Source organism: Corvus cornix, chromosome 4 (assembly GCF_000738735.6).
Source record: "Corvus cornix cornix isolate S_Up_H32 chromosome 4, ASM73873v5, whole genome shotgun sequence".
NCBI lineage: Eukaryota > Metazoa > Chordata > Aves > Passeriformes > Corvidae > Corvus > Corvus cornix.
Genome location: NC_046334.1, coordinates 67,272,016 through 67,297,500, shown reverse-complemented (window position 1 = coordinate 67,297,500; position 25,485 = coordinate 67,272,016). Strand labels below are relative to the sequence as shown.

Below are 25,485 nucleotides of genomic sequence, written 5' to 3'. Positions count from 1 at the left end.
GGGCTGCCTCAAAATTCAATGTTTTTGTGCAGAAATAATGTTATGTGCCATTTTGTTTTCTCTTAATATTGAAGAAATGGGAATAGGATGCTAGAGGTGTTTTTTATTTCTTGGAAGTTGAGTTCTTCGTTCTGTTGAACAGAATTCCCATTCTGTAACTTTGGAGTTTATAAGAGTGAACTTTGGGGTTTATAAGAGTGATTCAGTAAGGACAGCAAAGATAAATAATGGTAATGTGAGAGAGATGGTTGTTGGCTTCTGTTTTATGCCTTTATTTTTGTTGAGTGGTTGTTAGCAGATATAATGATTAGGTGATTTCTCGCTTGTGAAAGAGAAGCATGTTCAGATCTAACAGCCCGATTCAGATTTTACGGAACTCACAGCTCATCTTCTGGTAAAGTTTGGGGCATTTTTTGGATCGTGCTCTTGGGGAACTTGCTGATGAATAATCTGTCAGCATGACTTGTACCTAGAGTCAACATGACGATCTAAGAAAATCCTGGTTATTTTTTTAAACGCCGGTTCCTCCCTTCTTCTGAGGCTGTCGGCCGCTCTAAATTGTGGCTGAGTTTAAACATAAAATTCAGTGTGCGTCATACTGGAAAATTAGGGTTGATTTTATTTGTTTTTAATTAGGAATATTACAAAACTCAGCAAATAGCTCAAATACATCTAGATTTTCCTTTAAGTTTTTATAACTCTGTTTTCCAAGTCCATATATTTCTTTGACATTCTTTAAAAGACGCAAGCAGCAAATCAAAATACGTCTTTTCTGGGATGAAATTGCACACAGCAAAGGCTGGAACTCCAAAGCCTGAGTCTTAGCCACAGGAGATACTTCCATATGCCATGAGGTGGTGCTTGAGATATTAAAGGAAAGTGGTATTTTTCAGGAAAAGAATATCATTCAAAACTGAAAAAGAAGCAACGCTTGCTAGCAAGTAGGAACCCTCTTTTCAAGATTTGGGACCACTGGTGCTAATTTATCAACTAAAGCTGAAGTTTGTCATTTGACATGAATTGGCTGATAGAGCTGACCTTTTCCAATATCCCCTCTGATAATTCCTTTTTGAGTGTCTGTCTCACCATGAGCATTGCTGATATAGCGTTGGGTGCAGAACACTTGTCATGGAATAGTGTGAGTGCAGTAGAGCCTGGATACGCATTTTTGGATTAATTACTTGAAGAGAGAAAAATTTCTACTGAAATAGGAAAATAATAATGCAGAGGTCTTCTTTTGCCTATGTTGAATTAAAAAAAACCCAACAACCTTTAGTCATAGCTTTATTTATTCAGTGAGATTAGAATAGGTGCAGCTGATTTTCCTAAGACGTGAAGCTCCTACTTGTGTCTGCAGTGACTTGTAAAACCATGCTGCCTAAAGGATCTGTGCAAATGTATCCCAGCATTACAGGAGTCGGTGGAAATGCTCTTTTCCCACTTTCCTTTCATTAACCTGCTCATTTTGTCTTGTTTCAAGTAATTTGTCTTTCATCTGACCTCTTCCTGTGTTTTCTGGTGGGCTGCTCAAGATAAAATGCATTTGATCTTGTTTGGAAAACTTAATTTGGATTTCTATTTCTTATCTTGTTCTCTAATAATAATGCCTCCATACTTATTTAGCTGTGTTCACCTGTTCTAGTCCTTTGCAACAAGGGGAAACATTTTTCATCATATAAGGGACTTCTTGAGAGTGGAGCTGGTGTGAATATAGAAGTTGCAAAGACCTCTGTCTGATGCAAGTCTGTTCAGTCTGCTGCTCTTTCATAGCAACTGTGGTACTATGGTAAAAGACAAATATTTCCAAAAGCAAGCTTGATTAATCTGATCATGCTGTCCTGATGTCGTATGAGATAGGCAGATGCAGCCCATGCCAGTTGTAACAGGTTAGGACCTGATTCAGAGCCTGTGAGTGTTGGTGCTGTGACTCCTACTCACTCCCATAGGCTTTGGATCCATCCCTGAGGGATGACTTACCCTGATTATCTGTGATATCCACCTCATGTGTGAGAGCAGAGGAGATGTGGGCTAGGTGTGACACTCGCCTGCATGACTGGACAGCTTGGACGCACTTTTTTTATTACAGAAAAGCACATTTTGCTGCTACTGACTGCCAGCTCTGGCTGGGGGGTGGAGCGTGCACTGCCAGGGGTGAAAACAATTTGGAAATTCATTGCTTAAACTTTGGGTAGCCACAGAGAGGTTTGTCCCCAAAGACAGAGAGCCATTCTGCAGGTAGTGTTCTGGGTTTGGAGGGGCCGAAGACTGGCCTGAATGTTATTTAATAAGTTAATGTATGCTGTTTGTTGCCAAATCCATTCCCATATCCGATTTTTATTTTTTTCCCTTCCCCTTCCCAGTCAAATAAACCTGGGCTGTGTGGAGTTTGGTTGGTTGCTCTGATTTCTCAGTGTCCCTTTTGTATCACAGCAGAAACATAGCATCCTGCAGTGCTGTGAGGAACCTGACGTTGTTATTTCATCCCAACCACTCCAATTTTCATGAAGAAGTTTAGCCAATAACTCCAGGCTACTTCTTCCATTAAGTGTTCAAACTTAACTTTGAGCTTCACTAAGAAGAAAAATGTAAATTGGGAACAGAGGCTCCTTGGAGCAGGTTAATGTTTCTCAGGATGGCTGCATCTCTATGCTCAGCTTTTCTACAAGTGGTTTCCAGCTTGATGGGACACAAAAGAATTTCTCCTCATATGTGGTAAATTTATTTCATGAGTGATTCACACAATCTTAGGTATCCTGTAAAGTGAGTAATGCAAGAGGTGTCATACCCTAGGTGCCACTTTGGTGGGTATTTTAAGAGCCATCAGTATTTGTGCCTCTCAGATAAAAACACAGGAACAGTAGACAAATAGGGAAATGTGGACTTACTTTGTGCAGTAGGCATTTTTTAAAATTCATATTCTCCTTGCTGGGGTTGCTCCACACACCCCCTGAACTGATGACCTTAAGAGTTAGGTACTAGTGTGCAGTGGCACAACAGCTCTGTGGTAACTTTGGGCTTATCAGTTCTACCCAGGATACTTGGAGAGGGAAAAAGCTGGAGGGGAATGTGGAGGGAAATGCGTTAGCAATCCTTCAAGAGAAAATTCAGTCCAGATTAGTTAGTGTACCCCTGCTCTTGAGGCTTGCCTAGTGCCTGGGAGAGGATCTCCAGCAGGCAGTGTGTGACTCTGAAGAGGATGTTGGGATGCAGTTTTTCCAAGCCCGTGCTGTAGTTCTCACTTCTCCCATGTCCTCCCAGGTGCCCCCATGTACAGGTGTGAGACTTGATTGGCTTATGTGACTGAGTAAAAGCCTTGTAATGTAAAAAGGGTGCTTTCATTGTGCTAGCTACTATTTAACTATTGCTTTGTATTTTAATTTGTAATTTAAAGGATTTTAATCTCCTTTTTTTTAGACAGAAGTGAATGGGGCAAGGCCAAATCAACCACAAAGGAGGGAAAAGGGAAAGCTGTTCAGACTCACCAGCCTCTCGAAGCTGCACAAGCCAAAGTACTGGAGTTAGGCTGCTGCAGATGCTGGAGCACTGTGAACAGGTTTCTTTCCCTCCTCCTTCCTCTCTAATAGGTTTGTATGATCTGGAGTAACAGAGGAAGTTATTTTCTCAGTGGTTGTTCTCAGATCTGTTAACACAGATCTGTAACTTCTGGTTAAGCAATGGCAAGTGCCAGATGAGCTACAGGTGTATGAACTATGTGTCAAGGATGGAAGGGTTAATGAGTAACAGGATGAACCTCTGAACACTGTGGAATATCTCCCCAGGGATAGTCCAGACTCTGTGGAAGGAAGGATGCTTGTTTGTCATTGACCAAGTCAGTGTTAAACTAGTGGCTGTAACTCCTGCAGGGTGTGGATACTCTTCAGAGGGAGGGTGCTGTGAGCCACCTTGCTCACCTTCTGGGTGAATCTAAATCTTCCCTGTTCTTCTGCAAACTAACACAACACTTTGGTGGCAATAACAGTGTCTCTTTATCCAGATGAGTAATACTGGGAAGCGTTTAATGCATTTTTGGGCAGTTTGAAATGGAAAAACTGGGGAGGAGTTGACAGCTCCTCCAGCATATGGAGATCAGGCTCCATGCTCTGAGAAGTCATTTCATATTTTGATGTTCAGGGTTGGATTACAAAAGTGTTAGTCCCTTTAGGTTCAGTGAGTTGTGGCTGAGTAGGTGTGAATAGGATTTAAATATATAATCTTACCAGAGAGCAGAAACTGGAGCCTCGTAAGACCAGGCTGAGTTTCAGTTCTGTGCAGGGTGGCACCACGCCATGGGAGGGTTCATCATGATCTGCAATAGTTAATATAAAACTAGAATAACAGATCAGAGCTGATGAGTATCTTTCCTCCTCCTGCTATTCCCAACCAATCAGAAATGCAGTGTTGCCAGGGTTAATTTCATTAAGGGCTATTGAGAGTGAAACTTTCAACCTAATCATGGCCAGGACGGTAAATGGGTGTTTACTTTGCCTTGTTTGATTGACAAGGAATCATAAACCTGTTAGGGAGATATTTGCATATGCAGGGAACTGGCTTTGGACAGTTGGTTGCTAATTGCTGGATTTGTGTTCTGAAGGTGTTTGCCACCGCTCTGAGCACACAGCTGTTGTTTCTGGGATGCAAAGAGGTGCAAAGTAGTAGAGGCTGGTGAGAGTATTTTGCTCAGGAGCTCCAGAAGCCATAAGGTAGGGATGGGTCAGTATTTTGTCTAGACCAGAGCAAAGTCCTGCTTGTATTCCTGAGGCAGAATGCTTTTCCTGATTTCCTGCTTGCTCAAACGGGAGTAGACCAGAGGATTCCTGTTGGGAGGAGGATTGTAGATTCACAGGGTTGGGAATCTGTCCCTTGCTTTACCATCAATACCAAAGAAGAAAGGTACTGCGAGGTGCTGCTTGAAAGTAATCATAGCAATAGACCTGCATATTAATAATAATTATGACTATTTATTGAGAGTTTCCTGTGCATTAAAAAGAATAAATACAAAAAAGTGCTGCTCAATGTAGGCAGTGTTCCTCTTCTAGATACTGTCAGGAGAAAAAGCTTGTCTTTCTGAAGGCCACAGACTAAGTGGAGTTCCAGGCTTATTTTTCTTTTATCCTAGAAAATCCAATAAATCCAGTAAATTCTTTCAGTGTGGTCTTCCAAGAGTTTTTCAACTTGGTCTGACTTGCAGATTATTTGAGTGCCATTATAGACTAGGGGTCAAGCAAGTTAATTCCCAGAACAGTATGCTGCCCTGTTTTCAAACTGTGCTAATCAGGGTTTTGAGTCAAAGCATGGCAGTTTGCTTAGTGAAATTATTTTCCTGTTAGAAAATTACGCATAGGCTCTGACTATTCGTGTTGGCTTTGGTCACCGGAGCACTCACATCACATGCAGTGCAAAGCCTCCAGGGATGCAGTTGCTGTGGATCAGGGCACTGGTGGGAGCTCATTTCCCATTTCACAAGATTGAACTCGTAAAACGGGCTGAAACCTTATGAAAGCAAAGAAAGAAATTGTTGCTGTTCCATTTCCACCTCCAGCAGGACAGAGGGAGGGGCTGTGTGGAGCCCATCTGAGCTGTAACTTGAATGTCCTTCCCCAGAGGAGACATTTGGTGGAGTTACTTGGTTACCTCTCCCCCTCACCTTTTTGTAATGGACTCCTGTTTACTTTTTCCTCCTCCTTTCCCAAAGCTTATTAGCACTGTTTAGGCAGAGGAAATGAATTAACATAATTTTCTGTTGTTTAGAACGAGACACATTCCCTGCATGTGTGTGTACACACGCTGGCATTCGCCCTCCCAGCACTGTGCAGAGGAGTGTGTTTACAGAGTCTGGCTCCATTTAGGGAGAACAATACCCTGATTACAGAGGGCAGCCTTTTCTTTCCACAAACCAGAAGGAACCCTTCGTTTCAAGCAGCTACTGCCCCTTGAAGGTGCGGGCATTGTGAGCCCCTGGAAAGGGGGGAATAAATCTGTTGTGGACACAAACCGGCAGCATTGTTCTCCGCGGAAGTTGGTTTAGGGGTGGGGGTGAGGAATGGTGTTGGGATAAACCAAATGCCAAGTGTAAGATCTACCAGCGTGCAGGGAGGTGTTGTGAGTTCCAATTTAATTTCCAAATAACAGCTGTGAGACTTCACGGGGAATTGTTTGGTGCTGCTCGAGCTGGCAAGGGAGCTGGGGAGGCTGGGTGGGAAGAAAATGGTAACTGAGTCTCAGAGAGGTTTTGGATGGGCTGAGTTGGGTTGAAAGGTGCTGTTATGTGTGAAATGCTGGTCATTTCTAATTGCAGTCATGCACCTGTGCCTGGTAGATAATGCTGGAGCCATGTCATATGGAGCATTTGCTTCACGTGATGCTGAGAAAGGTCAAGCACTTGGTTTCTTTCCTGCTAAGTTGGGTCATTAGATGCACAAATAGGACCCCTCCTTCCTTTGCCTGACTGCAGCCACTCAGCTCCTGGCAGTAAATCCTTCTCAGGTGTGATTTCATGGCAGCTGAAGATAACTGAACTTGACCCCATCACTGGCCTTTGCTCCCAGCTTGGTAACTCCCTTGTGCCAGGGGGAAAGCTCTTCTGACCTTGCTGGGGGTGTTTTGGGGAGGAAACTTGGGCAGGAAGCCAACCTGGAAAAAAATGTAATGGTTTAAATTCTTAGAGGAGCATGGGCTGAGCTTGTGGAATATTGCAGTGTCTCCACAGGCAGCGAGCCCTTTCTTCCATTCCCACTTATGGCAGGAAGGCTCAGTACTTTGAAGGACTGGGTATTTATGGGAACATTTATAAAATGACTCTTGAGGAATCTGAAATGCATCAAGGTCCACAGGGCAAAATGTAACATAGCCTGGGGGCAGCGAATGTGAAGACTGAAAAAAATCATATTTGGCTCTTGGTTCAGCTCAATTAGGGGTAGTGCATGTCTGACCCTTTTGCACTGGGAAATTGCATCTTTCACACTCTGCATCACAATAATTTTCTGTTTGTCTCAATGATCCCTTGAAATCTGGAGTACTTTATAGGGAAATGGGTGACGTCTTCCTTCCTCTATCTCTGCCTTTGGCTTCTGAGGGAGAAGGATCATTTTGGGGAGATGGAATATGGCAAGTTAATTCTGTCAGCGTTTGCTGGCCCTCCTATGGCATTGCTTGTTGCAAGGAAGGAGCTGCTCCATGAGAAGCACAGCTGGCAGCAAAGGTGGCTGCAACCAGTGCTACTGGTGACCAGGTGTTCCCTCTGGTCCAGGCGCAGTGTGTATCCACCCTGGAGCCAAGGTGAATGTGGTATGTCACCCAGAAGTTTCTCCTCAAGCTTGCCTTTGTCTCTACAGAACTTCTGACCACTGACACCACTTCAGCAGGTTGCAAAAATAAGGCAGAGAAAACAACTCGGGCAAAATACTCCCTGTGGGTGAAAATATTTTTCCAGGGAGAGTAAGAGCCAGCAGGCTAAACAGGTAACGCTGTAAGGCTGCATCAACAGCGCTTTTAGGGGTTTTTGGAAGGGGCTGTTTATGTTGGCCCGTGAGATGTGGTGCAGGAGTTCTGTCCAGGGATGATTGACGCATGTCTAACCTTTTGAAACATGACCCAGCACCCTGGAAACTGTGGCTTTTGCTTCTTGAGCCAGTTTTTTGTAAAGAGGGGAAGATTCTGGTACATGTACCAGTATCCATATGAAGGCTGCTGGGGTTGCTCTGCCTTGGAACACTAAACTCCAGTACAGGTGTGAAAATCAGAACCTGGTACTCAGTAACTATACTTACTGAAAGAAAAATATTTTTTTTTTCTTAAATATGCTTTAAAATCTGCCAAACCTTCTCATACCTGGGCAGTGCAAGGGGGCCAAGCACAGATTCCCCTGCTGGCTCATGGACTGCAAGAAAGACAACAGGAACGGGGCAGTAAGAACCACTCCAGGGTCCGTCCCTGCATCTGTGATGGCTTTAAGCTGAGAGTGTGAGGGTGTGTGGTGATCTGGGGAAAATGTGAATCTTGGCAACAGTCCCTGATTGAAAGTATCTGGGAAACACTGAGCCGGGAGGTTGAAAATACATCTCTGGGGTTTCTTTCTCCAGAAGGAAAAACAGCATCAAACTTTCACTGAGACAAATGTTTAAAAGAATAAAAGGGAACAGCTTAGTTATCAGATACTAACTGAAATAACAGCAGCGAGGAATAACCCTGAATGAATTTTAATAACATTTTGATTTGGGTCTTTTTGTTTGTGTACTTACAGGCACTTTCCCTTTTACCTCTTCAAGGGCAAGGCAGATACTATAAAGTGCAAAATAACCCCAAACTGCAAACCCAGTAACTCTTGTCTGAGTGAGATGAAAAATGCTTCAAAGTAATTCAACAGGTTTTCTGCTGTAATAAGCCCAGTGTTAAAACTGAGTCAGGGCCTTCTGTCTGTGGCATGTGTTGGAGGGTATTTACAAGATAGACATTAAGGCAGAGCTTGGGGAGGACTGCACATCTGAAATACTTAATATTACTCTTGGAGAGCAGGTCAGCGAATGAGCAGCGGTTTTGGTTGGTATGATGAACACAGCATAAGGCAAAGTTGTTATTATAGCTGGTGTGATTTTATTTACTTATTTGTTTATTTTTTAGATTGGGGTTAGTGCCCGGAAGTCCTCATTGTACCAAAGCCCTGTCGTTGTGGCAAGGGCTGTCAAACCCAGAATGAGCAACAGACAGCTACAGTGTTAAATGCAAGTTACGAACAGCTCTTTGCATAGAGACTTTGTTTTACTCTGACAAAGGGCCAGACAAAACCAGACCCATTGGTCAGCTGAGTTTTATTTACTGTGTACCCCTCAGAAAGGTGAGATCCCATATTTGCTGGCTCCACCCTGTACAAAGCAGATGTTGCCCTGGTAAGGATTTCTTCCTGCTGCTACAGTACAGACCCACCAGGGCAGTAGTTCTGTGCCCAAGCCTTGTGTCAGTGCCCAAGGTGAAACAGATGCAAACATTTGTTCATGCACAGGCTGGAACCTTGCACTGAACACTCACCGTGGTTCATGTGCATGAATTGCAAGTCCAGTTGTCCCCTCTATGCTGGGTACAAGGCATCATTGACTTCAGGGAGAGGTAGGCATTACACCATGCTTTTTTTTAATGGAAAAAACCATCAAAAGTCCTGGAATGAAAGGAAAAAATTACACAGGTTATTCAAGCGTTATTACTATTATTATCATCCTCGTCATCATCCAAGTGTCTTCATGTATGCTACCAACAAGGCCTGACTGCTCCCAAGTGTTGCTCTACATCCTGCTGGAGCCCACCATGAGTTTCCTCCTTCTAGAGAGGTGGAAAGAACGACAAGCCTAAAATCTGGGAGAAGGAAAGCGAGTTGAGAGAGGCAGATTTTCACATAGTCACAGAAAAAGAGATCTTCCAAAAGATTCCATTTTCCTTGCAAAGGCTTGTGGTGGTTGTTGAAAGGGCACTTCAATGGAAAAGGGCCAAGCAGCCCTAGGCAGAACCAACACCCTCAATTGAGAAAGATTTTTCAAACAGCAGTACTGTTAAGAAGTAATTAAAGTCAAATAAAACACGAAAAATAGTGTATGACACATCTATTTGAATTCATCCCAGTTTGGATCCACTGAAACCCATGTAGCACAACACTGGAGGCACACAAGGGGAGGTCCAAAACCAAGGATTTCAATGCACTTTTGCAGCTACAGAAGTCTCTGTTCTCAGACACCATTTTTCCAAGTGTTTAGGTGCATACTTACTTCAAGCACCTGGAGATTGCGAGTATTCAAAGAAATACATGCTGAGGACCTTCCACACTTGCAGTTTCCTTTGCTTTGTTGCTCTGCCTTCCCTGCAGTGTTACCTTGGGCAAAACTTGAAAACAAAATAAAGAAAAAGGGTCATTTTGGGGGCCCAGCTGTGTCACTTCAGGTTTTGCTAGCTGTTGAGGAAGATTTGTGAGGACTCTCTGGGGGAGAAAGGGTCAGGTCAGAGGTAGAAAGCCACTCACCCTCTATCAGAGGGGCTTATAATGCCAGGGCAGCTCCCCAGGGAATGTCTGTCTGTCTGCCCTTCCCTCTGGGGTTGACAAGAGGCTGATGGCCTTCCTGCAGCTGTTCCCTCTGTCACATTACAAATGAGACTCTGAAAAGCAGCCCTTGGCCTTGAAACAGCTCTTCTCTTGCTAACTTGTTCTACCCATCAATTAATGCCAAGCAAAGGTGTTTTATAACTATTTTATAACTTTTTCAAGAGCAGGACCTTCATGCCTTTGCAAAGGGAAAATCCAACTCCTGTGTGAGGTGGCTGCCAAAATGCACAGTGAGGTACGTGTGAGAGCAAACAGAACTTTTGCTTTTCGTGAAAGAGGCACTCCTTAACATCCAAATTCTTCCATGGAGACTTCATCCAAAGAGTGTCTTTGTTATAAGTGAAGATGGGGACAGAACATCTTTATCCTTCCCCATCAGGACAGTGGCACTTAAGATCAGCATCAGTCACGATCAGAAGATCTTTGTCCATTTCTGATGAGCTTGAAAACTTGGTACTAAGAGCTGGTGTCTTTGCCTGGATTCTATCCTAATTCCATTCTATTCTCATTCCTAATGTGAGCAAGCAGCATTTCAAGCCATTGTTCACCCCTGTAGCTCTTGGCCTGTGCAGTGGGTGTGAAATGTGCGGAGTGAATTATGAACAAATAATTAAAAGTCTCACATGGCAGCGTGTTTCCTGAGAGGGAACAGCAAGACGACAGTGGGGCTTTCAGGCCGTCTCTTACCCACTCACCCTCTCCTCTTGTACCAACTTCCAGCAATTCGGCTGTGTGTTTTTTTAGGAACTAACTTCCACCCAAAGACTACTGAATTTTTTCTTAAATGCCAGGTTCTGTCAGGGCTGATAAGGCAGCAGCCAGCCTGCAAAGATAACACAAGGTATCAAGGCTTCTTGGGTTTGTCTTTATTTGGACTTTTTAGCAAGCATTTGACAGACGCTGAGAGCTGTCTGGAGACTTTGGGTTTAGTGGATCCCCCCTGCTTTTCTCTTCATCTTTGGTACCAAAATGCTTTTAGGTTGATTTGGAAGGAAAAAAAAAAAACAAAACAAAACCAAAAAGGTCTGATGGAGCTGGGGAATTATTGGTGTTTACTGAAGGGAGTGGGAAAGGTGGGCAAAGGGAGCTGGATACCGAGGGTGGCTCTGGAATCTGTTGTTTTGATGTTTCCACTTGGAAAATATTCCCCCCAAACAGGGTTTAGAGGGGCTGAGGAGCAATACAGAGTCACTCTAAATGCCTGATCACTGGCAGGAATGTGTTGAGGTGTATGAAAACCTGTGATTAATTGTCTTTTCAACTTCCCCCTGACTCCCACTCCCCTTTTCTTGCAGAGTTGTCCCTGTTTGGGCTGCTGGCTTTTGTTAACCTCTGAGGGAGTGTTTATGCTTGGCTTATGTTAACCAGAAGGGAAAATTTTCCAGTCAGAAATTGATCTATCTGCTGATGCTAATTACTTTGTAATAGGGAGTTTCGTAAGCAAAGCAGATGTGGATAGGAAGCATAGCCCGTACCCTTACACAGAGATGTCTTCTGTCACCCTTAGAGTCAGAGATTAGGGTCCATTTTTAGGCCAGGTGAGCCCTTAGTGAAGTAAGGTGTTCCCCCCGTGCTCATCTCTTTGTAATGACCCTGTGTGTCCCCAGTTGTGTAGAATTTTAGAATCCTAGACTGGTTTGGGTGGGAAGACTCATTAAAACTCATCTTGTTCAAACCCCGTGCTATGGGCAGGGACACCTTCCACTAGGTTGCCTCCTCAACTTGGCCTTGAACACTTTCAGAGATGGGGCAACGTGTTCCAGTGCTTCACTTCCCTCACGGGAAAGAATTTCTTCCTAATACCTTGCCCTCTGTGTGATGCAACTCTGTGGATGGTTGTACCATGGGCCAGATTAGATAGATCTGACTGGAAATCCTATTAAAAAAAAAAAAAAGGAAAGACTAAAAGTCGTGGCATAGCCCTATAGCACTGGATTTGACATATCTGGCTGTTGCTTGTGGCACCCCTCAGGTGGTTTGTACCAAGCAGGCTGTTAATTACTGATATTTAATATTCATTGTTTTGTCAGTGGTGTTTCACCATGGCTGGAATTACAACGCCAAACTAAGTCCCCTTTTCAAATTTCAGTGCAATTTGTGGGCTTCACAGCATAATTAAGCTTCACAGCACTGCTTGGAGGAACATATTGTATGCCTACAGTATTGTACAGGCAACCTCACAGAGAGGGTCAGGAGCAGTATGGGAACACCGTTATTGTTTCACGCTTCTGCCCAGCAAATCTTGCTTGCTCTTTAATGTAACCTGTCGCATATGAAATTAATTTCCAACATGCATTTGCTTACAAAATAGTGTTCTTCACACCAGAAATCTATAGCAGTAGAAGAAACCACTGCCAGATGTCTGTATTTATAGAAAACTGGTATGTTCTGACTGGCGATGACAGAATATTTCAGTGTATTTATGAAGTGCTCGTGTTTTTAGAAATATTGAAATCCAGTCAATATCAGTAGAATCTTGCTTTTCTTATTTCAACCAGCTGAACATGTTTCTTTAGTAGACACAGTACTAAAAAACTAGGAAAAAAGCTTTCCCTACCCCTCTGTCGTCACTGGTTTGTTTGTTTGGTTTGGTTTTGCTTTGTTTTTTTTCCCAGCTTCACAGACCTCATTTTAAAGGGACATCCCTGGCTTTAAACAAACATTACTGGAATCTCATGCAACTTTGACTATATACTTCTACGTCAGGCATTTTTACTTGGGAGATAACTGCTCATGAAGCTGAAAGAACAATTTTTACTCTAACAGTAGGTTGTGCAACATTTTTCAGTTTTCAGAGCAAGGTGTCTCTTTTTGCTTAGATGGCCCTCTTTTGGGTTGTTAGCGTGCAAAGGGTCTCACATTTGAATTGCAACCCTTTGAATGTTAAATTTGGATCAAGCCAGAGGTGTTGGAGGGTGCAGAAACCCTGGCATGGCTGGTGGCTAGAGTGAAGCCCATCAGAAACAGTGTCCTCCAGACAGTTCAGTTGTTTTCCAGACCATCTGTAAACAGCTCAGTTGAGCCACTCAGTGCCTCAGGGTCAAGGGTTTTGCTTATATTCCTGACATGGGCACTGGAGAGTTTTCAGAACTAAAATTTGCGGAGATCTCCACAGATTGGAAGGTGCTGTTGGAAGCCAGGGCTGCCTACCTGGCAGTAAATAAATGGAAGGGATTTAGATAGGTGCCTTTACATATTAGGGTAACAAATGAGGAGCTGTACAGAAATGTAAGCAAGAAGGGCTCCTTGTGGGATTTACCACTGGAACACAATTGCTAATCTGTGCAATCTACAAATCAAATTAATTGGGTTTGCTCAGGCTGTTGCTCACACGATTGCTGAGCACAGTAGCTTGAAGGCAATGAGGGTTTGGCCTCCCAATCTCTGCTGCGTATTTGTTTTTTTTGCAGCAAATGCCTTTGATATATGTAAGTTATATTTCCGTACATTACAAATGATAGATTCCTCCCCCATATCCTGTGACAGCCTTCCCTGGAGACAGACAGTCTGTGTTGTTTTAGCGAGATGGAGAAAGATTAACGGGAAAGGTTTTGCTAGTGTTTGCAAAGACTTTCAGCGAAAGGGAAAGGTTTGGATAGAGGATTTAGGGAGAATGAAGAAGCGTTTCTGAAAATTCCTGCCTGCCCGCGGGGCTCCCCTCGCTGCCTCCCCTCTCATGCTGCCTTCTGCCTGTAAGGAGCATTGGGACAGTCCAGAGGAACCCAGGGGCTTGTCTCCCTCCCTGTGTTCCTGCTCAGGTAGAGCTAATCCCGTTGCATCTGCAGGTCTGTAGAATATTTTCCGATCCAGCTGTGCTGGTGCATTGAGTCTGTGGGTGTGCAGGGAGCCTCCGCACCACTGGGGGGTGTGAGAAGGTGGGTACAAGTGGAGAAGATGCTCCGGGGGACCCCTTGGTCGTCTCCATGGGGCTCACCCCACCAGACATGGGAGTGCTGTCCTGCAGCCTGAAGCCAAGGGAGAAGTGTTCAGCTCGGATGAAATCATTTATGCATGAGTGTCTGAGCTGCCCTCAAAGCTGATGGGGGTGTTGGTAAGTGGGGCATTGAGCTAGTATTGACCATCTCTCTGCAGACTGTAATGGGATTTCAGCACCTCAATTTAGATGAGCCTGAGAGCTGAGTCCTGGCCATATTTCAGTTCCTGGGATAGCTAGTGGTGATGCTGCCATAGTCACTGCTCAAAGGTATCTGCATGCAGTGCTAGCATTTAAAGCCTACAGGTAAAACACAGGCAAGTCCCCACTGAGCTTTTTTCCCCCCACTGAGTTTTTAGAGCTGGACAGGCTCTGTTTCACTCCACAGCTACTTAACATCCTCAGCCACTCTTACCCGGAGTCCCCACTCCTCCCTGGCAGGTGTTCCTGAGGACACATCGCAGTTAAACATCCAAGGATGTTCCTATGATATGTTTTGGTCACTGTCAGCAAAGTAGCTGAGTCGGGAAGCTTCACACACAGGCTCCTTGCTCCTATGTGTATAATATTAGATGCATTTAAGGGAAGAGGTGGTTTTTCTTCCTCCTGGTGATCAATTTATACCTCAGAGTGGGAAGGATTAATAGCCCTCGGGGCTTTCTCGTCACCATGCAGGAATTAGCATCTCAGGCAGGAGGGGCTCAGAGGTCTGACCTGCAACCTTGTGTGGTGTTTTCATTGTGAAGCACAGACAGGATGTACAGTAAATTAGGTTCAGGCAGTTCTGCTTGCTGAAAACAACATCATTTCACAGTGACCCTGAAAACAACTTTTTTTTTTTAGAGTCCTAGCAGAGGGATTGTAGCTGGATCCAGGAGGAGGAGGAGGAGTTGTGGGTGGTGATCAGGAGCTGGAAGCAAAACTTTCCTCTCCGAGTTTGTGCTCAAATCCTGCCCTTGCTGACAAGGCTGGTGACGCACACGGAGGACTTGGTGGCCTTCACCATGGCCTGATACAGGGCTGATAGAGCAGCTCCTGCTTCATGTGAACTGGAAAAGATGGACACGATTGCCTGGAGTCCCACTGTCACAAAAGAGAGCATCCAATCTTGGCAGCAGTTGGAAAAAGCCACCAACAAAACTTGCTCCGTGGAGAGTCCCAATGGTCCCTTTGACAGTGGGAGGGAGAGAAGCTTGTCCAGCCCCTGCTATGCTGCAGAGCAGGATTTATTTATCCCACTCTTTACCTGTGTGGGATTGAGATGCATCATGCCCTAGAAGCACCTTTTTCTTCTGTAAAGAGAGATGAGGGACCCCTCAGGTGTCTCTGCTCTGTGTGTCTGAAGTTAGAGGTGAAGGAGGCCTTATGGGATCTGGTTTTGAGCACGTTCTGGTGTAAATCAGGAATGGCTTCTTCGAAGTGGAAAAGGAAAGGCTAATTTAAAGCCAATATATGTGAATTTACCCTCAGGCTTCAGTGAGAGTTAGAAGGATTACTATGTGAGCCAGCCCATTTCCGTACACAGGCAAAACTTTTCCTTATGGCATGAAATTCAGCTCATTGCAGAAGGCCCAGGTACCACCAAAGCCTTCTCTGAAGGGCTTGAAAGGGAGGCATAATATCTGTAGACATTGTGTTGCCTGTCTGTCTGCACAGGGAGAAGTGTCATGGTAAATGAATCCATTACCCAGGATTGTTGATATAACACCTTTCTTCTACCTCTGAAAGAAGCTTCCTTTTAGGTCTTTTAAATCTGTGTTATCTTCACCTCCCTCGGTGTAATTGGGGGATTTGGGGATTAGAGGATGGAGCCAACGTCACTGCTGCTTTTCTGCATTTTTGGAATGTGAGGGAAGAGGCTGGGGGTGGAATGGTTCTCGAATGTGCAGTTTATTGGTGTGTCTTTGTTAGAGTTTTATGGCTTTGTTAAAAGACGTTGAGCTATATGATTTATTAGCACTGCCAGAGAGTGCATTAATGATTATTTCACATTCCGTGAGATCCTTGTGGGTCCTGCCCATGGGAAGGTCAGAACGAAGGGGCATTTGACATAGCACTGCTTTACTTACAATAACAACTGATAACGAGCCTAGAAAATAAGTAAGTTCCTTTGACTTCAGGGTGCGTTATCTTGCAGCAGATATCAACACAGCCTTCCAGAGAGAACTGTTGACCCTTTGCTGCGTGTTGTCAGATCCTTAAGAAGTGCCATGACAAAACCTGCATGCACATAATGCACTTGGAAGTGCTTTCACTTGCTTAGGAACAGGCACTCCAGCATTAGCAATTACTCCTGGCAGATGCAGTACTCTGCTAACCGTGCGGGATCGTGGGGTTTGGTTGGGAATGAGCAGACCCAGCTGGCATGAAAAAGGGCTTGTTAACATTTGCATTTGTTTTTCAGGGGTATTCTCTAGTAAAAGGTCAACCTGGCCTATTTGGTGCCTTCCAGAGCTAAAGGGCCAGTCCTCAATCTGGATCTGGTTAGTCTTAAATTCATACCTGATCCATTGACTATTTCTGGTGCATGTTCAGAGTTCTCTGAAAAACACGGGTGTTTTTTGGCTGCAACTTCTGCATTGCACAGCAGCTGAAGCTTTAAGAAAATCAGTGATTATTACAACTCTGTTAATTAAAAAAAAAAAAATTGGTTAGCAGAGAACTCCATTTTGGGTGATGGCCATCCAGCATTGTAGACCAGTTCTGTTGTGGATTTGGTAAGGCTGTCTCAGAGCGACAGCTGTCTGTTGGTCAGCCTTGCCCTTCCAGCATCTGTACTGGTGGAGATAAGACAGCAATCACCCCCTCTGCTCTCCCTGCTTCCAAAGCCGATTTTACAATGTTTTTTTAATTTTTCACAGGCTACTGCTGGCCAAGCGGAGACATTCCTTGTCTGTTATTCATGGGCAGAAATGCTTGATTAGGGCTCCTCTTCCTGGAAACATCAGTGAAGTTGATGCCCTGGATCCTCTTCCACAGATAAGATTAAGAGCATGGAAATCGGCACGCTCCTGGCAGTGGTTTTTACTGGCTCAGAGTGGTAATTGTAGAGGGGGTATTCTGGAGAATGAGAAATTTTTCAAAAGTTTCCCTGTATCATTTGTCAAGCACTGTTCGCTGGTGGGTTCTGGAGGCAGAGAAGTCACCTAACTGACATGGATTTTTCTTTTTTCCACGTTGTTTCTTTGGCTGGCAGTGGCTCTCAGGGTTGCTGCTGCATAGGGAATGAGTCACTCGTTTGTTTGAAGCAGTGAAGAAAGGTTCTGCGTGTTCCCATTGATATTAAACACGAAGCTGTGATGTCGGTGGTTTCCTTTTCTCTTGCTTTCAGTGTATTTGGTTTTCATATCAGGGAGGTCAGGAATTCTTGTTTGCTGCCTCTGAGGAGGGAGGTTTCGGGTAGTGTTCAGCCCTTTCTGGCTGCCCATCCCAAGCTGCTGTCATCGAAGCACAGTGGAGCCTGTCAGCTGGGGATATTTTCAGTTGCTGTGTTTGTGGGGAACCTGCCTGAGCTTTCAGCCTCATGGATCTATTTTACTTCACTTGTTTTTATTAAAGTCAGTGACCAGTGCAACCCTGGAAGGCAGCCAGGCTTTATTTCATGGCATTACAATTTGAAGGATGCGAGGATCAGTGTGTCCCATTAGAATAGCTGGTCTGTCTTGCCTGGCACAGAGCTGGGAGCTTCATCTGCTGGGTCTCTTATGGGGGCACAAACCTGTGTTTGATTAAATCCCTTCTAGCACCTCTCTCTATGATTATTTCCCTGCAGGCAAGTGAAGGGTAGAGGTGACACTCATATCTGGTAGTCTTCTCTCAATAAGCAGGAAACCTAAATTCTCAATTTTGTTTTGTAACAAATCTCCACTGACTTTACCCCAGTGAGTTTTTCCTCTTTAGGGTGCCTTGCTCAGCAAAATGCTGAAGTGATTCCCCTGGTGTAGGAGGAGTGGTCCATGTGAAAGCTGCTTTTCCTGCCCCATGGTGATGTAACAGACTGCATCCTCCTCTCACTCCCCACAGGTAAATTTTCTTCAGAGTAGTCACCTGGGGACACGTGTCCATATTTAAAATAAGATACAAACCCCAGCCAGTGTCTTGTTAAGTGCTTCTGTTGGCTGCTGGTTCTGCTAAAAGCTGGAACAGCAGATTTCACTCTCCAAGTAAAATCGGTTCCCGGAGGGGCACAGCTCCACCTGACATCAGCAGCACCCCATGGTTCCCCCATTGTTTTTACTTTTGCTGTGTCTGTAATTAAAAAAGCAAAACCATCCCATCCTCACCCCCACAGAGACCATATGTGGAAGTGACTCTCTGTGCTTGATGCAAATGCAGAAAATGCGTCTGAAAATAGATTGCAAGTGATGTAAAAGTCGTGCTCGTCAAAGGAGAACGCCAACCCAGTTTGCCCTCATGGTTCTGGAAGGGATTTTGTCTTGTGCAGAATGTGTTTCCCCCTCATGCCCCTCCTCTCCCCTGGAGCTGTAAGTCCCCTTTTGTTAGGCCACTGTCGTGGAGCTAAATCCTGGAAACGTAATTTATTCAAAGTGTTCCGCACACATGTAAATGGGCAAAACTTATTGACAGCTGAGTTAAAGTATCTCTTTCTTCTGCGTAACAAGGCACTTTTGCTGGATCTTTCAGCCGCTGGCTTTGTTCCTCAAGCGGGTGAAAAGAGCTTGCAGGGGGGGAGAAACAGGCACACGGGGAGAATGCCTCGGGTGTGTGTTGTGTGTCTGCACAGTCACAGATTTGTGTGGGGGCAGCATGGCAGCACCTTTCCCCATGGAAGGTGCAGGGTGGCACACAAAACTTGGCATATTCTTGATATAAGAAGACACTGTCTGTGTCCCTGGTCCTTTGAAAGGCTCCAAGTGGCCGTATGTCCACCTTTAACTGTGGTAAATGACAGTCCCTAAAAGGATCTTGGTATTTGTCTATTAAATTCCAAGCACACAGCAAATTCAGCTGAACTTTCTGCTGCTTAAGCACTACTCTTTCCTCCTCCATACAAGGCCTTGAATTAGCTAATTAAAATCTAGGGGAGAGAGGGAACAGCCTGCAATGGAGTGAACTCACAAGATTTCTGAGGTCATTGCTGGTAAAGAGTTCCCTCACTCTGTCCCATGAAAAGATTTTTAAGTATTCATTGGAAATCTCCCATGGATTTAACTTCTTCCTTTGTTTTCCTTTGCAGTAAAAGCTTGATTGAAAGTGGCTGTGGCAGCAGTAATGCCTGGCTGAGTTTGGAGAAAACAAGCTCTAGGCCCATTTAGACATTTCATTTGAAAGCAGCTTCCATTATCTCCTGTTAGGGGCTGTGGTTAGTAAGGAGCAGGGTGAATGCATATGTGTGTTCATCCATTATGACTTCTTTATCAATTTTTTTTTTAATCATTGTTTTTTAGGAAGAGATGAGATTTTTTTTTTTTAATATAGGTAATTAATGTCTGATAAACCTGAATCCAGTGTTCTTGGGATAAATTTGGATGGAGGATCCTAACAGTATTAAGCGAGTCGACCCTAGAGTTAAAATACAATTTATTCTATTCTATCAGTTCATCTTTTAGAGTGTCATCAGTATCCCATGAAAGAAAACTGAAGAAAACTTGGGGATTCCCCCCGCTCCGCCCCCTCCCCCCCCCCCCCCCGCCTTAAGTTTTTTTTTGGGGAGGCACAGTTTTTAAAACTAGAATTACATGCTGGAATTTAAGGTGTCAATTAGTGTGGCCTTACCAATACTACATCCTTTTTTATATCAAATGTCTTGTTTTCTGAGCCTCAGTTAACACAGGTGAGGCTTTGAGGAGAGGAGTGATTCTGCCCGAGTCCCACCAGTGCAGCCCCTCTCACTTCAGTGGGACTGGAGGAAGGTTTTGAGTTTGTCTTAGCAGAAGTGGAGTAGATCAATGCATGACATGGAGAACTTACTTATGTAAGGACAGGTCTGGAAATGTTTTGTCTTAACCCCAGAGCAGGTAGGGCACATGGAGAGGCAGTACTGGCTTCTGCAACATATCTTGAGCAGGGAATTGCATGGGGGAAATTCTGTCTTAGCAACTTGTACCTGAAGCATGCTCTCTGTACTGAGACAAAGAACTATTTGTCAGCAGAGGCTGTTTCATATAAAAATGGTATTTTCCGTTGAGTTTCATTTTGGAGGCCCTTCTCTCCCTGCATCCTTTCCTGCTGCTGGCTGTCTGCTGCCATCTCTCTCTTCTCTGCCTGCACTGGGCCAGTCAGACTCATTGCACTACTGAAAAGTAAGGCAACAAAACATTTTCTGGTGGTTTGATGACCTGAATCTTCCTTCTCACCACATCGGAGTGACCACACAATGAGGAGAGGAAGGAATCAGTTTGATTTTTGCTTTAATGTTGCTTTGGACTTGGATCTCTCCAAGTTCACGGGGCATCCAAATGCTTTTGTGGTGCTGTTGGGGGTTTCTTGGTTTCATCTTTTCAACATGAGCCTGAGTGTGGACGAGCCCAGGCCTTTGAGTTCTTCATGGAAGTGAGAGGTCTGACACTGTGGTGCCTTGTGCTTTCTATTTTTGTTGGTCTAATGATATGGAAATGCTACTTGCTCTTCAGACTGATAGGAGGAAACAGCTCCTAAAAATACCCTTTTTATGAGGGTTTTCCCTGTCAGCTGGAGAGATGCTGGGAAGGCTCTCTGCTGGAACAAAATCTGTGCTAGAAGTGAACTGAAGTGTGTGGAGAAATGCAGTCAGTCTGCACTCCCAGGGTCTGTCCAGGGCACTGGAAGGAGTAGGATGAAACCCTTGGCAATTCCAGGCCACCATTGTAGGTTCTCCTCTTGGGTCATCCTTGTTTTGACCAGATATGGCGGAGCTGGGACTGTGTTAGGCCTTGTTCACCAGCCACACAAAGTCTCCTTGAGCTGGAGGTTCCATTTGGATTGTGTAAGGGTTTCAGTGTGCCAGGCAAAGCAGAGAGCATTAAGAAGGGACAGCAGGCAGGAAGGACCTCCAAACCGTCTGGGATAGATTTTAGTCCTACCCCATGATGTGCAAGAAGATGGCTGACTATTGTCTTATGAGTCTGTCTTTTGGACTCTTTCAAGAGTGAGACTCCTGGGCTGACCAAGCAACATGCTCTGAGGATTGATTTTAAATTAGCCCAAACCAAATTACTTAGTGAAGGCTCATTCTTGAGAGGGTGTTGATGCTGTCAAGCTTGGACAGGGCCTCCCTGTGGCTGCTCTGGCTTCTGTCAGCTTTATGACTGTAGCCATGAAATTAACCATTTAACCATGTAATGACTTTTTATTTCATTTAATCTTCCAACGAACGCTCTTTGTGCAAAAGCACTAAGATTGCTGTAGTTTCTCATGTAGCCTTTCTCTGGCTCGTTTCCTGCCCAGCTGTTGTCCTCTCCAGCCCCTGTCTCCTGGCTGTGGAGGTTACACCTGCACATCTGCAGTGACCACTCAGCCTGCTCTGCTCCTCGGGGAGCTGGGGCCAGCCATGGCTGTGACCGTCCTGCTTCTGGCTTCCTTCAGCCGTCATTCCCAGCGCCACTATCGCAGCCATCAAAGCTTTATCTCTGGACCTGGTGTCTGATGAGGCCGTCATGGGGCAGGAGCACTTACTGGAAAATGATTTATACTAATTAGGCAGCCTGAAGGTTTCTTGTGGAACCGTAGGAGGGAAGACACAGAGGTCAGTTGTCTTTATTCTCCAAAAAGCCATCATCACCTGATAAAGATTCAACTGCCTTAGGTTTTGAAGAGGATGCTTCATGCTGCTTCAGCCAAAGCAGGGAGTGAAGACTTCAATCTAGTGACCTTTGTTCTCTAAAAGAGCGTGTCAAGTTTTGGCTGTGCTGCTGGCCTTGACTTTTAATTGTTGGAGAGGATGTGAGGTCAGCCCCAAGCCTTTGTGCTGCAGCTTACCCGGTGAGAGAGGGGAAGTGCCGTGCTTCTCTGCGCACCGCTGCCACAATTTAATGTGAAAAAAACATAAGCAGCCTCCCCTTCCCCCCAAATAATGAGCTACCTCTTATCAGCAAAAATTAAAGCAAGAGAAGAACAAGATGAATGTTAGGGATGGGAAACCTGATAATATCAATAGCTGTGTTTTCATGCAGATTGTTACACCGTGATGCATGAGAGGGGTTTGCCCTGACTTTACCTTGTCTTCAGCAGAAATTTCATCCCCATCTGAAGGGCCAAATCCGTGTTCCCTTCCCCAGTGATGGCATGTGCTTGTGGGGTATCTGAATTTGGCCTGACAAGGTGACCTAATTCCCCCTCATGTTTCAGAACCACTTCTCACCCCATTGTGATCTAGCTGAACGGGATGGACCAGGTGATGGAAAGGGGGGACACAGTGGGAAGAGTTTTTGAAGGGCCAGCACGATTTGGCGAAAAGGACCTTGTATCAATATTGAGCTCTGAGACTCATTTTTCTGCCTTGCTTGTCTGTCCATTGTGTGTTACTCTGCTGGAGGAAAGATGCCTGTGGTGGCTTGCAGTCACCTTTAGAAGCATGTCTGTAAATGAGGTGCCCTGTGGACCACGTAGGGACACCCACTGTTGCTCCATGCCTCATCAGCATGCCATCCCTTGGTTGCCTGGCATGCTCGCCTTGTTCTTTGGGCTGGTGTTTGCAAGGAGGTCCTTGAAAGGTGCCCTGTGCTCTGGTGTCTTCTCTAGACAGCTTGAATGATTTATATCCCTTTTATGCCTCTTTGGCTCTTTTCCTTGACAGAAAAGCACTGGAACATCACTAAAAATTTCTGTGTTTCTCTGCAAAAAAGAGCCAGGCCTAGGAGGTGCTTTCTCCTTTATCCCCAGCATGGCAGCCCTCTCACTCGTGATGGTGGGCAGTCATTTCTGGCTGACCTCACCAAGGATAGTCCCCAAAGTGTTGACTAGTTACTATCTTGGTTTCAGGGTTGCTGAAATGTGTCCTGCAGGGAACAGCGCTCAGGAACTATTTTTTTCTGGACAAACATCTCCTTACGACCTTGCTGCTCGTGTGGGTTATATGATTTCCAAGCTGGCCGGGAGCCTGGAAGTGAACTCATAGGCCTCAAGGAGCAATAAGTGCTGTGGTGTTTTAACTAGCCCAGCCAAACTCAGTGTGCACGTGTATGTGTGTGTGTTTATATGCATGTGTGACAGCACTTTCCAGCAGACCATCTATCTGTAATGATAACCTAGCTCCACTCAGTTGTGGTATCAGCTGCAATTCTATGGTCCCATCAAAAAACCCAAGCCAAACAAGGAAATACACTCCTGAAAACAGCCTGTTTTAAACTGCACATCCCACCTGTGGGTCTGTGTGAGTAGAACAAGTCTCTCTCAAACATAGCTTCTTATGGCAAACAAAGGGTCTGCTGGGAAATCTGAGGTTCAAGCTGGTACCTCTGCATCAGTGAGGTGTGTCCAGGTAATCAATCCACCTCTGAAATCAGCTCTCATTCCTCTTCCTGGCACTGCCCTCTTTGCAAGGGTTGTGGCAAGGGGATTTGAAGTCAGCTAGTAAGGCTGTGATGGATTTGGAGGTTCTCTAAGCAAAGCCTCTGATGCGTGGGTTTGAAACAGAGTCTGTTCTTTTATATTTGCGTTGTGCTCTCCTATAATTGGCTCTGCAGAGGCTGGACTGGCTCCTTTGAGAAACCAAGGATCTTGCAAAGGTGTTGAATGGTTCTAGTAGGAGCTGAAAGGAGCTGTGAGTGCTTCATAAGCCCTTGAGGAGGGAAAAGTCTGTCTTTAGGTACCAAAGCAGTTTTGTAGTTGGCTTGAGCCCAAGAACAAGACAGGAGAGAAAAGCAAAGTAATGCCTTTTCCAAAGGTCTCATAGAGCTTCAAATCCTAGGATTGATGAAGTCTTTGATTTGAGACCAAATTATTTGACAGTGTGTGCACTTGTTGCTCTCTTGCTGCCTGAAGAGCCTGTCAAACTGAGTATTTGATGAGAATGTGCTGGACTGTGGGCTGAGACCTGGTGTGGGAATCATCTGACCTGTCCTCAGTGCCTGCATTATGATGAGATGAGCAGAGTCTCTCTGTACGTGTGGTACAGGGAGTTGAAGGGAACTGGCTTGAATATGGACAGCTGCATTGGGGAAATCTGGGCTTTTCCAGCCTGCTTTTCCAAACACAGGTAACTGGTTCATGGGGACTTTTACCAAGGCTCTTTTACCTCACAGGAATATAGGCATTCCGTGGGTTCAGGGTCCTATGTGCCAGCTCCATATGGATGACCTGGTGTGTCTTGTGCTGCTCTGGATGTCTTATGTTTGGAGTGACTTAAGGCCCTAAAGCCAGGAGAGCTGTTCTCCATTCCTGCCTCTAAGCAGTGCCTCTGCCACTCATTTATCCTGGTATGGTGGCAATTCCCCCTGGAATTATTGTGGGCTTTGGAATATTCCCTTCTTTTATGACCTTGTGAAAAATAAAAGGAGTGGGAGTAGATTGAAATCCTCCATTTTATATTTTTTAAGTATTTTTTTTAGTTCTGAAGCAAGACATTTCTCCAGAAAAGTTTTGTAAGCTTACTAGGTTGCATTCAACCACACCAAAGCCTGGAAGACGAGACAGTATTGGGAAAAATAATTTGGTTAAAACTTAACTGGTGAATTTTGGACTGATGGAAAGTGACAGCACTTCAACTGGGGCTTCAGTGCTCTGCAGCCATAGCCATGACCCTGGTTGCCATAGGCATGCGCTGTGGTAAGGCAGGACACTGTCCACTCCTGGGCTCTTGCAGAGCTCCCAGAAGCAGACGCCACTTCTGAAACACCACCTCTCCGAGCCTCTGATCTCTACCCACCTCCTCAATCTGATACAGTTGAAAAATACAGTGAAAAGGCTGGAAAATGTTGTTAAAGAGACCTCCAGAATTTCCCATTTACCAGGACTGGCCTGCTCTGACAAGCCCTTGAGCTGTCGTAGCTTTTCTCTCTCAGCTTCCTGACAGAGGGTGCGCAGCGTTTCCCAAAGAGACTTCTGCCAGTGCCAGGAAAGGAGACAGTGTTGCTTTGCTCAGAGTTGTCCTTGTGCTTTTTCCTCCCTCTTGTTACTGAGATAAGGAGTCCGTGAAAGACTGTGCAAAGCACCATGTCGGTTTAATCAGTGTACGAGGGAGAAACTCGATATGCCCTGTTAGCGTAGTCACAGCCCAAGCATGAAATTAAGTGGAGGTGGGGGTGGATTCGATGGAGAGAAATGCTGTCCATCTCCCAGGCATGAAGCTGAGAGTCCACAGGAAGGGGGGATTGAGGGAATGCCCTTGCAGAAAGCCTCTTGGAGCCTGGCAGACCGGGACTGTGGTGTCTTATAATTATTGCACATAATAACCCAAAGTGGGTCATGCAGCAGTTTTGTGTGACGGTATTAAATGGCACTTTGGGAGAGTGTGTGTGCTGATTACAGCTGCTGAGGAATGCCATCGCTTTAAGAGGGGTGAAAAAGAAGTGAGAACGAAAAGATTTTCTTT

At 45.0% G+C, this 25,485-nt stretch overlaps 1 protein-coding gene across 5 annotated transcripts in view; it reads left to right on the top strand.

Annotated features, from left to right (window-relative positions):
• The window catches only part of FGFRL1 (fibroblast growth factor receptor like 1), a 169,268-nt gene that overhangs the window by 6,835 nt on the left and 136,948 nt on the right, over nucleotides 1–25,485 (top strand). The window lies entirely within an intron of this gene.